The sequence below is a fragment of the Acipenser ruthenus genome, chromosome 23 (assembly GCF_902713425.1).
Source record: "Acipenser ruthenus chromosome 23, fAciRut3.2 maternal haplotype, whole genome shotgun sequence".
NCBI classification, from domain to species: Eukaryota; Metazoa; Chordata; class Actinopteri; order Acipenseriformes; family Acipenseridae; genus Acipenser; species Acipenser ruthenus.
Genome location: NC_081211.1, coordinates 28,318,272 through 28,335,271, shown reverse-complemented (window position 1 = coordinate 28,335,271; position 17,000 = coordinate 28,318,272).

Here is a 17,000-nt window from a genome sequence, read left to right as displayed (position 1 = left end):
ACAATGTTGGGCTAAATATTCAAAACACCTCCCACAATCCATGAAGGGGAGCCAGGGTTGCACTGATTCAATGTGTTGAGGAGGGTACATTAGTTGTGGAGGGGTATGTGACTGTACCTCAACAGATGCAGCTTCTAAATCATTCAGGGAAATTGGGGGTGAAACACCTGCTTCAAAATCCATTCTCCGGCATGACCCATAGACATGAGAAAACATCGACACAATCTCTAGAGGAAGAGTTGTACTGTAGAGGGAATCAGTATGTTATCTGGCAGTCAGCTTCTGAATCACTTGTCTGCTATGCCAAATTAAGTTTTTTTTTGTAATATTAATGATTGTTCTTAACCACCCCCTGCCATTTTTGGGGGGTGTGAACATCTCCCCAACCCTCTGCTCCCTCTTCAACACCACCAGTTCAGTACCACCTGCGTCTGTCAGCTGTCGAGACCTTGATTTCACTGCTTCAACTTGCCTGACATTCTCAGCCTCTAATTATCCGGTATTCGGGCTGGGGACTTTAATGAGAGCTCAGCATGCCTCATGCTGCTAGTAGCAGGCTGTGAGAAGAATGTTATTATACTGTGAGACGAGTAAGTTTCACTAGCATGCCTGAATATGCTATATTTGCAATGCACTTGGGAAATGGCTTCCAAGGAATCTTTTACTAATGCTTTGTCCCACTGTCTAATCAGGGTACCAAACTGGGACATGATTCCATTCAGATTACCAGCTAGGGAAGAAGGTAGGGTTCTTCCCCGCAGTCTGGAGCTCTACTGGCCGGCAGCCTGTCCGTGGGCACTGCTGTCCCTCCTGCTTAGCACTGCTGGTGGTTGTGAGGAGACAGACGGGCTTGCCCCCAAGCAGCCACAAGATCAAACAAACAAACAAACCAAAAAAGCAGAACAGAGAAAGGTCAACACAGCTGGGTGCAGTGTGGGTGTTGTTTCACATGCTATGAAGGCTCTGGAGCCAAAGTAATCTATGTGCATTGGTGGTTGGGTGTACATGATTTATTGTTTCGTACAGTACATTGCTCAATATCACATTATTATATATAACACAGTCATCCATCACTTTTCTACATGTATTCATTGTGTCATGCAAAGAAGTGCATAAGGATCCTTTAACTGTATCGTAAGATATGCTATTTCATGTGTAGTAATGTGAATCACACTGTTATACCCTGCAGACACCAGTGGTCGTGCACCAATGTATTCTATCCAGGACACTGTAAGACAGGGGCTCGGAAAGCTGCTTTTAAAACAATAAATAAGAATGCACATTTGCATTCCGTTCACAAATCCCTCAGCTTAGTTATTCAGACCAAAAAAAAAAGTCTGTAATTTTCATCAATTGCAATTGATTGGTGAAAATGTTCATGAAAAGGGTTCAGCTGCAAAGGGTTCTGATTCAAATTCAGAGCAGCACCCCTCGATGCTCTCATTTAACACAGTAAGACATGTCCATCGACCACACTTGGTCAATCAGCGATTCCTTTGTACACGCGTAGCAGACACTTTCGTTAAATGATAATGTCATTAATTACATTTAATCCTTCATCTCCATTTAGAAGTAAGCATAACGTTGCTGAGTTATGTTTGCAGTTCCTTCAGGATTGAATGAAAATCAAGCCTATTCTAGCCTCTTAATTATTATCGGCACATAGCAGCTCCATGCTTATCTGTCACATTGCACTCTTGACGAGTGAAAACATTTTTTTTATAAAGTCACTTTCCGATAAGTTTCTCGTTTTCCAACAATATTCTTCTAAAAGCATCTCTCCTATTTATGCATTCATATTTCCTTGTTCAATCAAGTTTAGTTACTGTGCAGTTTTCTGACCACATAATTTATCTGACAAGCAGGTTAGAGACAGATCAAGAAAAGGAAAGATGTGTGACAAACATGTGCAGTATTTTTTATTTACATGTATTTATTTAACAAGGAGAGGCTCACATTCATATGTCACCTTGTGTTTCAAGAGTGTCCCGAGAGACAGAGAGACAGCTAGACAGATAGACACACAAAAAAAAAACACTGAACAAAGACTATCCTTTGAGAGATATAATACATTCCTCAACGTGCTGGGGGAGAGAGACAATAAATCAAGCATAACAAATAGGAAACGACAATTTTAAGATTCATTCAGGTGGGAATACATGTCAGTGCTGGAGCAGATGAAGCAGGCGGAAATTGAAATGCATCAGGTATTGAACTCTAGGACAAGGCTTCACAGTAACTGAGAGCCACATTACTAGGGTTCATGCAAACTCTGAAGAGGGAGATACAGTACAGGGCTGCCGTGGGCTGAGCGTGGGTTGTACTTCCAGTGGAAAATAGCAGAATCAATGTGTTGATAAATATGTGCACAGTATATGTTTATTGACTGATATACTACTAAACTAACCTTTGGAAACGTTGTCATTAAACTACCCTTAAATTATGTGCAATACTCTCCAACAGCTATTGCACAGCATTGAAAATTCACTCTCCCGGTGCTTGTTTTAGGGTAGACAATGCAAACTCTTTGTAAAAGATTCAGAGTCTCATCACAGTAAATGATGCAGATCCATTCTCTAAATTGTTCATGTGCTTTATTAATGTGCAGTCAAAGCGCAACGTGTAGGATAGGAGTTTTTGTTTCTTTTTGTTCTAGTTTTGGTGGGCTTGAGGAGTCTGCATCGAGGAGCCTTTGGGGACACTGTAACGTCCCCTTGTGTCTTGAGGCAATTGAGAAACAGCAAAACATTTCTCGCATTGAGGGATTCATTCCTGAAATCTTCATATCCAAAGGAAGAGAAGATGATGCCTGATGTGCCCCTTGATGACAGGATTGTGTGGCTGATTGACGTTTTCAGCATCATGCATTCAGCAGGGGGCTACCAGGTGCAGATTAAAACCCTGCAGACGAGTTCTCACTCTTGGCGTAGTCTGTAGTCATTAAAGTTGTTTCTGACAGGCATAGCGAGCTGAGGCAACCCAAGACACCCTTAACTCCAAACGCTCGATCATAGATTCTAAAAATTACTAGAAACTCTGGTAAAAAAAAAAAATCCTGACAAACTTTTTGCCAACGATTCTGCGCTTTTGTCTGTTTGACAGGTACAGGTGTGGCGATTGCATACCTGAATATAGAAACTACTGCTCCACTTCTTTCGGTTTCTATATTAGCACCCTTGGCCCTGAGGGGTCCCCCACAAACTTCATCGCAATGCAGACGGGCTCCAGGAGAATGATGCCTGGCAGAGGCTAATCGTAAATGGCCTTGGTGCCTCCGGGCCTCTCGTGAAGCTTTGTTGCTTAACAGCTGTCATTTATTTTGCAAAGATAATGGCGCACGGCACAGCCCCCCCCCCCTCCCCCCCCCCCCCCCGCACCAAGGCTCATCAGCTTCCTCCGTGGACCGAGCGGCTCTTTTAATCACCTGCCATAGTCAACGAAAGGCCTCAGCAGACGATCATCAAAGCAATCTGGAAGTTATTAATCAACACCCGCAGCTCAGCTTTGTGTGACAGGTCCTATGTGCAAACAAGGCTTTCTAGTGTTCAGCGTCTGTGATCTGTTCCACTGTACAGGAGCACAGTACAAACAGAAGCGATAAGCAGAGAATAACCACCTGAATTAGTGTTAATAGGCAAGTCTTAGACAAGGGAGTCTGCTGCTTTCGTGGAGGTGGGGCAGCGGAAATGTTCTGTATTGACTTTGAAAAGCCAAAAGGGGGTGTTTGATGGAGCAGTAAGCATTCCCCTGCCCTCCCATCAAAGAAATCAAACAAAACGCCACTACAGTTTCCTAACTTATACTATAGAGTGTAGTGTTTTTTATTCTAAGATTTTTTTTCTCTATGGGCTTACTGCAGCAAGGTTTAAACATTCAGAGACAAATGTCTCAATCTGCAACCTGTCAGAGATAAATGGAATATTGTCCTCTAAACACCAGACTCTACCGTAAAAAGGACACTGACTTTGTGCTACCACTGAAATTAACTTTCATTACAATTGAATTACAGCGAATGCAGCATTACAAAAACAATAACTTGCATTTTCTTGAAAAAAATGTTAAACAGGATTCCAGTAGGAATCATTGCTAAAATTGACTTTGAGAAACAACACTACGCTTAGCTAAATGCAAATGAGCGTGCGGCTGACTGCGAGTGGAGCTCCAAAGTTCTTGTTATTCTGCCAGAAAATACTTCTGAGGTTGTTTTAAACAGTTTGTTACAGGGGGAATAACTAAATGCATTAAAAATAAATAAATAAATAAATAAATAAATAAATAAATCGGTACATTCCTTATTATTTTTCTGTCAAAATCATTTCAATTTCCAATATGTTTTACTTTGAATCAACTGAGGTCTATTCTCTAGGCACATCACTACACGCATGAAAACTTGATTTCCTGTCCCTCAGGTGGGGCTCTTTATGTGCAGCACAGAGAGAGAACAGGACAAGTAGCAGACTGTTTTTGTGTTATACCAAGACAGCTTTAAAAAGATGTTTAAGGCCGCCATTTGTATTCATTTTACCTGCCATTTCACGCCACACAGTACAAGCTTTCCTTAGAGAAATATACCCAGACAGCAGAGCAAAAGCAAATGAAAGCTCGATTTGATTGGAGGTTATACATCCTGGCTGCTGTCCCAGTCCCTATGTACTGTACAGTTCAATGTTCTCTCTTCTCTGTTCTAGCTAATAAGAATCCCTTGGAAAAAGAGTGCTGTCAAACATAGTTACTGTCAGCATATCTGCTGCAGACAAAGATGCCCACAAATCACCTGTTCTGATACATCAGCTGTGGAGTCTCTATTAAAGCTGCAAAGCAACGCTTTGTTTATGGTACAGAGCAGGTATAATCCCCCAGCCATCCTACCTCAAGCAATGTAAAACAACAATCAACAGCTAACAGAATCTGCTGCCCCCTAGCTAGAAAGAGAGGGAAGAGCAGTTGTACCGCCAGCTATGACATGGCGACCACAATATCACCAGGCTGGTCTTCAGTTGCGATGCTCTTGTGTAAGGCGGGAAGGGATTGAAAAAATAACCCACAAGGCAATAACCCACATCAGTGTGGGCCAGTGCTGGCAGCATTTCCAAAGGATGTTCCAGGCTACCAGCTGGGGGTAATGGGAATGCAAGGTAGCTGCCAGACACACTGAAATTAATAATCATTTTCTTCTCTTATGTGTGGCTGAAGGTTGTGCTGTACGTAGTAATCAGGTTACATTGACATTTGTGTAAGAAACAACCCCCCCCCCCCCCGCTAAATAATAAATAATTCAATACGTTGTGAAGCGTAAAAAGGAACAGCCAGACTCCCTGCGATGAACAATGATAGCTAAGGAATTTTATTTAAAATAATAATATTTTCATTATTTCTTTATTTTTTTTGTATGTATTTAAACACACCATTTAAACAAAGCAGCATGATGTTACTGCAAGCTGTTCTATCTTCTTCTTCTTCTTCTTCTTCTTCTTCTTCTTCTTCTTCTTCTTCTTTTTTTTTAAGGTACCACTGGCCAGATGGGAAGGGCACACTGCAGCAGGCTCTAACTTGTTTGCAAGCTGTATACAACTGAAAGAATGTTGTACTAATAGGGTAATTAGGGGATTCTATGTGCCTGCTTAACAGATCGCTTGCACCATGCATAATAAATAATCCTCAGCTGCCTCCCATTCGGGAAAGGGCCCCACTCACACATTCTGTTCAGAATGTTCTTTCTTTCTTTCTTTCTTTCTTTCTTTCTTTCTTTCTCCTTGCATGATACAGTGTCAGATTGTAATGGTGACTGGGACACTGTTCAGAGACGGACTGTCCTCCCTGATTAGTTATTTATATGTCCAGTCAAGGCCAGCATGTGGTTCTAGGTGGAATATTAATGACTTATGACAGCTGTGTCTTATATAGCATGTACAGCTCTGTTAACAAGAACCCAAGTAATTGTTTCAGGAATGCAATTTTGATATTTAAATTGGCAATATCTGCCTCTAGCATTTGTAGCCATCTCCCTTCCTCTCTCTAACTATATGCACATTACTGCTCACCTCAGCTCATCTCTCAAAAAAAAAAAAGATTCATTTCTGCCTTAGTTTATTCCATCAGAAAATAATATTTTCTCTTAGAAACCCATTAAACCGATTTTCTCAGCATTGCTGTTTTCTTTAGTGCTTCTGTGCTGGGAGAGCAAGGGGTGGGCAGGGGGGTGTGGCTGTTTGTGCTCAGTGATCTATTGCCATCTTTCAAGAAAAAAGTTACATTAATTAAACAGCGGAAAAAAACAGGAGTTCCAGGACACAAAGGTCTGCTGTTAGCATTTTTCTAGCCCATTGATTCCTTGTTACTGCTGCACATTATAGCACCCTGAACCCTCGTAAATCACTGCGTACCCTATTGTCCTTTTCAGAAAGCTCACTTGGACGACCGCTGCCGTGACAATAATCTATTGTTTCAGTTTAAAACCTCTCCGCTCTTGCAGGTCCTCCAGTCGAAGGGCTCACGTTAATGCATTGGCTGCCTGAAGCTAGAGGTTAGTGAGCATTGCCTAGGATATCGCGGCTGAGCAGTCTAACAGGGAAATCAATCTGTGTCGCAAACATAAAGAAAAAAGAAATATAGATAGGGCTTGTGTATCTCCAGGATGACCCATTTATCACTGGCATCTGGCTGCTGTTTGTTCACAGCTAGTGACAATGGGAGAATATTTGTTATGACTTGGCATTGCTGGTTCTGCATTGGCTTTACTGGTTCTGCCCAGCAACAGTAAGTCTTGTTCATAATTGCCTCTATCTGGAGCAGCACTAGCATTTAGAAGGATGTTTTCTCTGTATAAATGTGATTTACTACCTAATTTCTGAGACTAAGTGCATCCGATCTGTAAAGAAGTGGACACAGCTACACTGTAAACTACAACTGTGTCTTCGTCCTCAGCTATTCCCCGTTCAGTGACTTTGGACACACAAGGTGATCAGGGACTTCATGAGTCGTGTGTCACATGAGCCGTCTATAAGCACATTGCTGTGGAAAGGACATTGGGATGAAATCCTGTTCACGTGTGCCTCCATTTGGCAGAAGTACCACTGTTCAAATGTTCACGTCTTCTATAAAAAACAAAAAAGCAAACAGTTAAGATCAGATCAATTAACTTTTAGCTGGGCAAAAATACACACTGCTAAATGCGGAGCATTTTTTTTTTAACACAACATCGTCAGAGATGAATCAATTCGTTTATGTTTTCCTAAGATACCCTTTCCAGTTTAAACTTAATTGATTTGGGCCCTAAGTGCTTTTTCTTCTGTCAAGCCAACAAAATGGTGTGTATCATCTTGTATTAGTAATCAGGGGTCCCTCTGATTTGCTGTAAGAGCTTTGCAGAGTACGTGAGTCTGTCTTGATTAACCTAATTGACTCCTGCAAATGCTCCAATTGGTTCAAAACACAACTGTTATCTATACAGTGAAGATGCTTGTTTAAGTTGGATGTGAATGCAATCTCTCCATGAATCAGAGAGAGAGTCAGGCAGTGGATGCTGCAGTCTGTTAAACAGCTGCACTCGGTACCACTTCACCTTGTGTCTCTAATTACTGTGTATTTACATAGCAGCTACTTAGTAAATACATGGGGACTTTTATACATAATTACTATGTTATTATGCATATGTACTCAATGTGTAAATATCTTTGCACGATGTATGTAAGTACACAATTGTATCAGAAAATGATTAGGGTTGTATATAAATTGCACTGCGTACATCTCATTATGTTGACAATAGCTGCTGTGTACTGTGCGCAGCAGGACTGGGAACTAAACATTTATGACAGCAGTAATCCCCCAATTGTTTTATTTTGTCTTTGTCTTTACCCTCGCATCAAACAGGTTCCAATGACCTACATGGCGGCAGCATTTCAATCAATTGAATACACTCTGCTTTGCTGGTCTTGCTCAGTTCTCTACCATGGCAATGCAGCAGCACACCTCATAGCATCCCTGTACAGTTACTCTGGGTCATTGGGGTATTCATACTCTGATGGAAATGAATCTCCACATGCAGTGCAATGGGAAATGGACCAATTTACACAGCAGTAGTCATTTCCTCAGTGTAAAACATGGAACGTTTACAGTCATTGAACTTGAGAGATACAAAGCTGTGCCCTTTTTACTGGGAGGTTCAGCGAGTTTCCAATTTTAATTTCAATTTTGTACCCTGTATTTTCCTGGTTTGATGCTCCGTTAGTAGAAGTGGATTTCCATACTCTTCGGTGGTATTGAGGAGACGCTGCTACGCTACGTGTCTCAATAAAGAATTGACAGTCCTCTGACCCCCAGCAGCACAGTAAATTGTTTCATGCTAAAGTAATTTCAAACGAGGACTCAGCAGGGTACTTGGATCAGTTAAACAGTGAGGTGGGGCAAGAGAGAGATTCTGTACAAGGGTCAAGTGAATTGTGACAATTAATGCATTGTGTCCTCATTGAAAAGGCAAGGGACAGTGTGTGTTCCCTGCAGTTTACTTCACACCTGTCCCTGATCCTTTTGGATCGATGGCTAAGGGCATTGTTGCCTTGATAGTATGCGTCTCCATCAGGAAGAATGCATTGTTAGCAGACAATTATTATTATTATTGTTATTATTATTTATTTCTTAGCAGACGCCCTTATCCAGGGCGACTTACAATTGTTACAAGATATCACATTATACATTATTTCACATTATACAGATATCACATTATTTTTACATACAATTACCCATTTATACAGTTGGGTTTTTACTGGAGCAATCTAGGTAAAGTACCTTGCTCAAGGGTACAGCAGCAGTGTCCCCAACCAGGGATTGAACCCACGACCCTACGGTCAAGAGTCCAGAGTCCAGAGCCCTAACCACTACTCCACACTGCTGCACAGTGTTATTCAAGTATGACTGCCATGTCACCTTGACCTCTGCAGTTACCAGATTCAGTTGAGGCCCTATTGCTGTGGGATGCAGTTAATAGATATCTCCCTGCAATTAAAGAGGGGTGGTGCCTGATTGCTCAGCAGACCTACCAACACCTACTGTACACATGATTTCATTTTGGGGCTTGAGTTTACATGGGTAGCCCACCCCCCCTTAGGCATCCTCCATCCAGCTGGTTCTCTCTCTGCTTATAGTTTATTGCTCAGTGTCTTCAATACTTTGTGTGGTGATGGTCCAGGCTTGTTACTGTTACTGCAATGCACAGCATTCAGTGCTGTTTTCCTATTATTGCCACACTGGTAATTTCATGCATTGTTGGTTTTTGATTACAAGTAAACTCACACATTCTCCACTATGCCCCTGTTTGTCTGTTTACGCAAAGCAGAAATGTTTAGTGTTGTCTATAGGGAGCATGTGACTTTATTAGCCTATCTAGCAAAAGATGTATCTATCTATCTATCTATCTATCTATCTATCTATCTATCTATCTATCTATCTATCTATCTATCTATCTATCTATCTATCTATCTATCTATCACTCCCTTGGGATTCTACAGTGTTGTTAGAATAAAAAAATAAGAATAGCGACTAGAAAGTTTTATATTAGAAGTTTTTTTTTTAATATAAAGAGGGGCAAAAAGAGTTAATTGAAATTATGACACTGCACGCAACTTGAAATAAAAAACACCTTTTCTATCGCAGTTTTTTTTTATTCTTTTTATTCACAGTGTCACCTTAACAAGAGAAATTAAATTGGGATGGAAATCGATATGATAAACTGCTGCTTGTTTTGTCCCCAAATTGTTTCAGTTTTGAAATCAATATCCGTGCCGGTGCAATTTATCATCCAGAAGAACAGAGGAGGGTAATGATGATGGGGGGGAGGAGGGGTTAATACAATATTAAGCTCACATATTTTTAGCCTTCTTAGCAATGCAGAGGTGGCTGAGAGCGAATCTATCACCCCGGGATGCAGAAGAGAGTAGAGCCCTGCTTTCAGGACAGGCTGGATGAATGGCTGGTGGAGAGAAGGTTTATCAGTCGGTGACAGACACAATAAAAAATAACCTTTTCAATTGAGGGCCGTTAAAATGAATATTGTGCAGCCAAGTGCCACCAGCAGAGCAACATTAGGTGTACATTGACAGCCTCGTTAAAATGATAGGCACCTGATGAGGGCTACTGATAGCATGCAGAGGCAGAGGTGGACACATGGCAGATCTCTTCTCTTGACCTTTTACAAATCCAGGACTCCAGGACTCCAATTCCTCTGGCTCTCCAAATGCTAAATCAACACTGTGCCATCCACACACATACTACACACATGCACACTGACAGACACACACACATTCTACACACATGCACACTGACAGACACACACACATACTACACACATACGCACTGACAGACACACACACATACTACACACATGCATACTGACAGACACACACACACATACACACACTCACAAATACTGTCAGCATATAGAGTTCAGTTCTGGTCACCTCGCTACAAAAAGGATATTGCTGCTCTAGAAAGAGTGCAAAGAAGAGCGACCAGAATTATTCCTGGTTTAAAAGGCATGTCATATGCAGACAGGCTAAACGAATTGAATCTATTCAGTCTTGAACAAAGAAGACTACGTGGAGATCTGATTTAAGCATTCAAAATTCTATAAAGGTATTGACAATGTTGACCCAAGGGCCTTTCTCAACCTGAAAAAAGAGACCAGGGGTCACACATGGAGATTAGAGAAAAAGGGCATTCAGAACAGAAAATAGGAGGAATTTTTTTTACACAGAGAATTGTGTGCGTCTGAAACCAGCTCCCCAGTAATGTTGTTGAAGCTGACACTCTGGGATCCTTCAAGCTGCTTGATGAGATTCTGGGATCAATAATGGCCTCCTCTTGCTTGTAACCCTCCTTATGTTCTTATGGATAGCAGTCTCGAACTAGAGTGAGAGCAGCAGTGCACTGAACGGAAAAGCTGTTATTATTTAATTTTGCATCACAGTTCAACCCTCTTGATACAACCAGAGTAAGAGCTGGCTTCAACTGGGGTTCATAACAGACCTTGTTCCCCTTGAACCCGAACTTCAACTGCCCAGGTGAAATCATTCACTCTTCACCTATATATATATATATATATCTATATATATATATATATATATATATATATATATATATATATATATATATATATATATATATATATATGTGGATTCCTGGATATCAGGATTCCTGAATCTAGTCGTGGGAAATGTGGTCCACCCGCTAAGGAGAGCTGTCATACTTGGAAGACACTTTCAAACTTGCTTTTTATGTTTTGTATGTTTTTGTCAACTGCTATAGTTAGGTAAATCCTCTTTCAAACCTTCCTAAGTTTAAATGGGAAGTTTTGCATACAATGTTTTTAATAATACAGGCTTCAGGAACCTTGGCAGTCACTAGCATAGTGCTGAAGGGTGACATCCAACATCCAGCAGTCATTTAGCCTGAGATAAATCACGGACTGTGGAGAAACCTGTTTATACAACACAGCGCAGAAAGTGAGTAATAGTTACAAGACGGAGAAGAAAAGGAAGGAATAGACGTGCAGCAGCCAGAATGTTAAAAAGCAATGTTATAAATCAGCAGAATTCAGGAGAGTAAGAAATCTCTCCTCACAGACATTGCTCTTACTTTGATGTGCAGAGGCTGGAGAAGAGGCGAATTGAAGCGAGTACACTCAGTCGCTGAAGGATCAGACATATATACTATAAATTCCTACTACTATTTAGACGTGAGGGTCTCTTAGTAACAGCAGGAACTGCATGAAGCAGTCAAGCCACTTTTGGAGTGGAGATTTACTATTTTTAGTCTCCTAAATGAAAGCAAATTACTATTCTTTTTAACTGATTATTCAATTGGATGTTCAAACCTTGGCATCTCTGATGAAGATTCCTATACGAGAATTCTCTGCTGCGTTGTTTTCAATAAGAAGTTACTGAGATTTCCTTCAGGTCTGGAGAGTGTAAATGTCATAGGTTTAATAACACATTTCTTTGAAAAATTCCTGACATATTCTTTTCACTCTGCCTCATTAGGAGACTGTTATAACACAATATCTGACACTTAAACTCTGATGACTCCTCATTTACTTGAAATGCTATGAGAATCACCTTTATCAAAGTGTGACGATTCCCTATAATCCCAAACTGCCAAGGACAGTTCTGTAATGAGCGTTCACAGCATGCCTCGTTCATCACGAAACCCTTTATCAGAACAGACAAGGCCAGCTTATACAGAGCACAAGTAAGGTGTTGTTTGATCATGAATACTAAACCACTGATTAATCCAATTGCTGTACACATTTCCAAAATATGTTTTTAAGAAGTGATATTCACATAATACAGAAACAACATGCTTCTTAAATTCTCAAACTGAGTCTTAAAACTGAAAACGTGTTCATTGAAAGCAGAATGTCAGTTGATCATCTTTAGAGATTGAATCACTTTTCAAAGTACCTTTTACTTTTCTGAAACCCCAAAACACATGTTTCTTAAGGACTGTGTTTGGAGTAAGAGTTGTTAACAACCTCTGACTCACAAGGTACCAGCTTGAAACATTCTGTGGCCCAACACGTTCAGGTCTGGTACTGTTTGGATCATTTAAAGAGACCCCAGCAGCAACTTTTGACTGACATGTATTTTTGAGGATAAAAGGAAAACTGTACAGAATGGTCAAGAGCTTTAACAAATATATATGTTATTACATTGTAACTACATAGGTGATACATGGTAATAACACACACACATACACATATATACAAAGTGTAATAACTGCCAATAACTCCGCATTATGTTAGCAGCTTGTAGTGGCTTGGCATCTCTTTGAATGGGGAGGCTAGGGCAGGACAAGAACCTCTATCCTCACCCAAGCTCTGTAGTCAAGAGGTTAGAACATGTCTGATGCTGATGTCAGTATTGTTAACTCACCAGCCACTAGGAGGAAACCTATTGCAAGCCATCTAGAGTTTCATTTGTATCATGTAGTTGAATTATAAGAAATCAAGCACCTACATATCTACCATGATGTTACAGTTTACTTATTTTAAGGCATTGTTAAGAAATCTCAATGTAAAGTAGAATTGGGAAAAAAACAGCATGCCCTACAAATATTACTAAGCAACGGCATTCAGACGCATTCTGCAAAATTGCCAGCAACAAGCATTTCAGGTTAAAAATATAATGAAGTGCAATGAAATTGACAACAGAAACATCTCTGGGATTCAGCAACAACATCTTCATTTAATGCCAGTAGTATTTAAAGGGATTAATCATCCTTCAATCTCTTTAATTGTAGGTTTTTTTTTATAATCATCTTTCTCCATTTTCCCTCATTAGTGGAAGTATTTTACAGGCAGGAAATTGGTTGTGAGTCTGCACTTCTAAGTGCAGTGGTTCTATTTCTGTCCACATGTTCCTACCTGCTATTACTGGAGCTCGTGTCTGTGCTGTTTTACTGAAAACTGCAACATGTGGTACTGGCCACACTGTTTGAGAACAAGTAAAAAACAAAAGAAATAAAACAAAACTGAAATTATAGCTCATTATATCATAAAGAAATCCATTTGCAATTAAACAAAATATCTACAGTATCTTCCTTTTCTATTGACAGATATTTTTGGTGGCGAGCAATAAATAAATGATACAAAAATAAAATATAATAATGAAAGGCTCGCTGACATTAAGAGCTGGTGGCAGGTGGCAGCGTGACCAAGCTTGGTGAGATATGCTCTTTGCAATTCCAGCCCTGACGACCGTGCTCTGGCTGACAGCTGCAAAGGGAGGACGCAGGTCAGTGCCGAATTTATATTTGACTAGTTTTTATTTTACAGTACCGTTTTTATTTCATCAGGGAAGACAGACAGCAGCACTGGCGAGCAATGGTGACAGGAGGGACAGGGGGTCCTGTTAAAGAGTCCAGATCAGTCGCTGATCTCCGACGGCTTAATGATGTAGCCCTACACCCCTCCTCAGAACATGCCAGGATTGTCACCGCCACCTTAATTAAGTCTCCTTCAGCTGGGAGCTTGTCACCTGCGCTGCCTTTATGAGTGCCACCGAAATGCTGTGGAATTTGGACTCTGTAGGATGTTTTCCATTTAGACATTGCGAATAATACGTGTAGTGAACTGTACAGCAACATGACACTGCCTCGTACCTGCCACCAGCATCTATAACCAGGCTTTTCACTCCTCATAAGACCTCTCGTTTATATTGCATGCTGCTCTCTTATTAGAAGATATAAAAGAATCCAGGACATGGGACCATCATTAAATTGAGTTCTGTTTTAATACTTTCCCTTTTCCAATAAAGAAATGACCACCATGTAATCATTATAAAAGGGTTCTCATTCAAATATTCTTTAAGTACACCCCCCCCCCCCCTTTATACAACTCCCTGATTATACAGTCTCCAATTGAGGATTTATAACCTACCTCCACTCAGTCACCAAAGCATTTAGGATGTAATACTCCCAATAATCACTGTGTAACAGAAGCTAGCACTCATACAGCACACAGGCAGTTCCATGTGGTTTCATTGTCTTAGTGGTTCTGAGTTGGTCCATTTTTCCTGGTATGGTTTAAATCGCTTTGGAATAATAGCTTACTTCATCTAATAATGTTAGATTGTATTTGAGGCTCTATAACTTTAAGGTTACACTTGAAATTGAAAAAATAAAATGCACCCCAGGTATAATCAAGAACACATGCATGCCAAACTGGAACAGAGTCATAGCCAGGAATGAACTATGCTAAACTGCTTTATGTTTGGAATGGATTTCGCAGTCTGCTCCAGGTCTAATCTACCGTAGAACTGGAAAGTACAATCTGGCATGCCCATTGATCGTGGGAGGTGCTAGTGCCTAAGGTAATTTTATATTACACTATTTATAGATGTCATAGTAATTATTTCAACCTGTTCCCTCTTTCCTTTGTTTTTTGCTGTGCATAAAAACATCTGTTGCTACTGCCTATTTAACATCACAGACTGTGAATGCTATATGGCAGTATGTGTTATTAAATGGTTTTATTTAATGTCACAGTGTAAAACTGTCACGTTCGACCAGTGCCAGCTCAACCTGTTTGAAGTGTCGACTGATGGCATCAGGAGTCTAGAGGTTTCTGGTCTTGGCAAATTATACAAAACATTCCTCTCGCTGTCAGACGCTGTAATAATGTCATAATGGAAACAGCTGTTACCAAAAACTCTGCGAGCATCAGTGCTAAAAGACCCCAACCACAAAGGCATCAAGAATATTCTTTTCCGATGGGAGATTTTGTTTTACTCATTTTACTTCATTGAAACTTTTCATGTGTTGTATCCAACTGCAGCCAAGGAACAATTGTATTATTTTTTTATTTATTAAAACATGATAAAATAACTGACCTGTGGAATATGACGCAGAGCCGCAAACAAGCAATGCTCAGAAAAAAAGTTCCATGCATTATCTTCATCGGTCGATATATGGCAACACGTTGCCTGCTGAAGATGAGCTCAGGAGGCAGCTATTTGAAGCAGGTTTCTGTGACCGCATTGGGAAGCAGGCAGACCCCTTGCAGGGGAGCAGCTCAGACAGACTGATGTGCATTGACAGGTTGTCAGGAGAGCTTTGGCCCCCTGAGCAGTGATGGATACTGGCCTGGGAGTGAGGCACGGAAGAGACACAGAGGTGTGCAGCCTCCTGCACTCTGGTGCTAAACTTCATTAGCACTTCAAGTCCAGTGAATTAAAAATAAATCTATTATAATACTGATGAAACTACTTTTTTTTAGATTGAACTGTGAGGCAATGTTTACAAAGTGCATTGTATAAACTTTTGTCATGTTTGTGTTACCGAATGAGCAGCGAAACTGTGTTCTTAGCAGATCTTGAGTAATTACTATGCTGTAAATATGGGCTCTTTTTTGACCTGCTCAGAAGTTATTGAGATGTCTTCTGTCCTGTATTATCATCTGTGACAGGGCTGAGGCCTGGACTTGTAAATAAAGTTTTCTATATTTTTGAATGTAGGTTAAAATCCTACCCTCACCAATATGTGTGGAATGTGGCCATTCCCAAATTGGTTAATGGATTGCCAATTTGAGGATGGCCACCTTTATGTAAGAGGAGCCAGCCCCTTTGTTCTGGGGCTCTGTGGCAGGGCAGAAGCCCTGTTGCTGTAAATAGTGAGTGTGGAAATGTAAGGTTGGCAGGGATGGGGTTAAATCTGTCCCTGCCAGCAATCACAGGTGTGGCCATTATTATTATTCATATTTTTTAAATAATGGTCACACCTGTGATTGCTGGCAGGAACAGATTTAACCCCATTCCTGCTAACCTTACATTCCCACACACACACACACTATTTACAGCAACAGGGCTTCTCCTCTGCCACGGGCTCATGTAGTTCAGAGGAAGGACCGAGAGCAGCAGGCTGTGCTTCCTGCCCTGCACTGAGATAGCTTCTGCTTGGGTGCTATTTTGTTTAGGATGTGTTTGTTTTATGAACTCTTTTGTCTGTTAACAAAAGCGCACAGCAAGCATTTGAACTGCAGTCTTCCGCCTCTGAGTCTGCTATTCTTGCCACAAGCCAACCTAGACCGCAATGGTACCCTACCACCTCCTCTCCAAATAACGGCTGAGCAGATATCCCAGGATCCCAGATACAGAATTAAGACTCATTTTGGGGCCCTTATAATAAATTAGAGTTACCCCCGGATCTATTACATTATTTAAATGTTCTTAAAGAAGAAACTGTGGGCAAGCAGTATGCATCCTACAAGGTTTTAATGGCTCCTCAGATCCAATGTCTTTGTGTGCAAGGCCACTTGAATCGCTGTAATAACAGAAATCAGACACCGTACAGACACTGTATGTAATATGCCAAACCGCACAGCAGAATGACATACTGTAACGGCGTTTAAGACAATTAGCATAATGGGAAGGCCACATTGCAATGTTATATGAATAACTACTTAAAAAGAAAGCATCCTTTACACCATCAGTCAATATATACTCACCCGTGGT